A 1,475-nucleotide genomic window follows, 5' to 3' on the forward strand; every position below is an offset into this window, starting at 1 on the left:
CTTTAATCGCTTCTTCTGTAGTCTCTAGAAATGAGAATAATGGAGGAAGGAGATCATATTTTGGAGATGTTACAGCAATTAGGTTTTACCGGCATTACTTCTGCTGAGAGAGAGAGAGAGAGAGAGAGAGAGAGAGAAACTTGCGTGTGTTCTACACCTTGGTTTACCTTTTGAAATACCTGAACCTTGCCTATTTCGCGGAGGAAAGAGTGAGGAAATAACTACAACTGACCGGGGTGGGGAGGAAAGGCGAGGAGTCTTTGGTCCCTGATGTTCTTTGGCTATTTCAGAGGATACAGTTTAGAAAGCTCAGAAGCTTTCGCTTTGCACTTGGGAGAGTTCACCGGGAGACGGAGGAGGTAATCGATTATTCTTCACAAAGTAATCAAGTTTTCACTTGGGGCTCACCGTAGCAAGGCACGTCCAAAAAAAAATTAAATATTTAAGATCCGCACATGCGCACTGAAGAGCACTCGCGTGCTCTCTTTTCCTTTCCCCAGTGGACCGCGATCCCCCCCCCCCCCCCCCCGCCCCGGCCGCAGACTTGAAGGCCCGGGCTGTGTCCCCGGGAGGAAGAGTGTGGGGCGCCTCCCAGAGAAGTGCCCCTCTCGCCTCCCCCCAGCACCCAGCCCCGGCTCTCCGCCCCCCGCCTGCCACTCCTGGGCCCCCCAGTTCTCCCCTTCTTTGGGCCGGCTGTTTGGGGGCGGGGAGGAGCGGGAGTCAGGTGAAGGGAGGCCGGGCCGCGGGAGGCCCTGGGCCGGCCTCCGGGCCCGCTGCTGGGCCGCCTCCTGGGCCCCGGCCTTCCGCCCGCCCGGCACTCCGGGAGCACCCCTCGGGGCCCGGCTCGGAGTTTCCCGGGCCCGGGCAGCACCTGCCCCCGGGGAGCCTCCATGCCGGCGCTTTCCCCGGGGCGGCCCGGGGCTTTCCGGCGGCCGCCTTCGGAAGTGCCACGCTCAAGGTCTTTCTCCGCCCCAGGAGGGCGGCCTGAGCCGGAGGCCCGGGATGGGGGAGCCGGGCCCGGGGCGGGGGGAGCCGGGCCCGGGGCGGGGGAGCCGGGCCCGGGGCGGGGGAGCCGGGCCCGGGGCGGGGGAGCCGGGCCCGGGGCCGGGGAGCCGGGCCCGGGGCGGGGGAGCCGGGCCCGGGGCCGGGGAGCCGGGCCCGGGGCGGGGGAGCCGGGCCCGGGGCGGCCTGAGCCGGAGGCCCGGGGCGGGGGAGCCGGGCCCGGGGCCGGGGAGCCGGGCCCGGGGCGGGGGAGCCGGGCCCGGGGCGGGGGAGCCGGGCCCGGGGCCGGGCTGCTTCCCCAGCCCCAACGCTGGCCGCCCCCCGCCGCGGGGTCCCGGAGGACACACAGCCCCACCCGAGGGGGAGGGAGCCCCCAAGGCTCCCCTGTCCCCGGCCGGGCCCCGGCCCAGCCCCCTTTCCGCCCCCCCCCCCCCGCCCCGTCCCCTCCCAGCTCCGCGGGCCCGCTAGACGTG

Source organism: Macrotis lagotis, chromosome 7 (assembly GCF_037893015.1).
Source record: "Macrotis lagotis isolate mMagLag1 chromosome 7, bilby.v1.9.chrom.fasta, whole genome shotgun sequence".
Taxonomy (NCBI): Eukaryota; Metazoa; Chordata; class Mammalia; order Peramelemorphia; family Peramelidae; genus Macrotis; species Macrotis lagotis.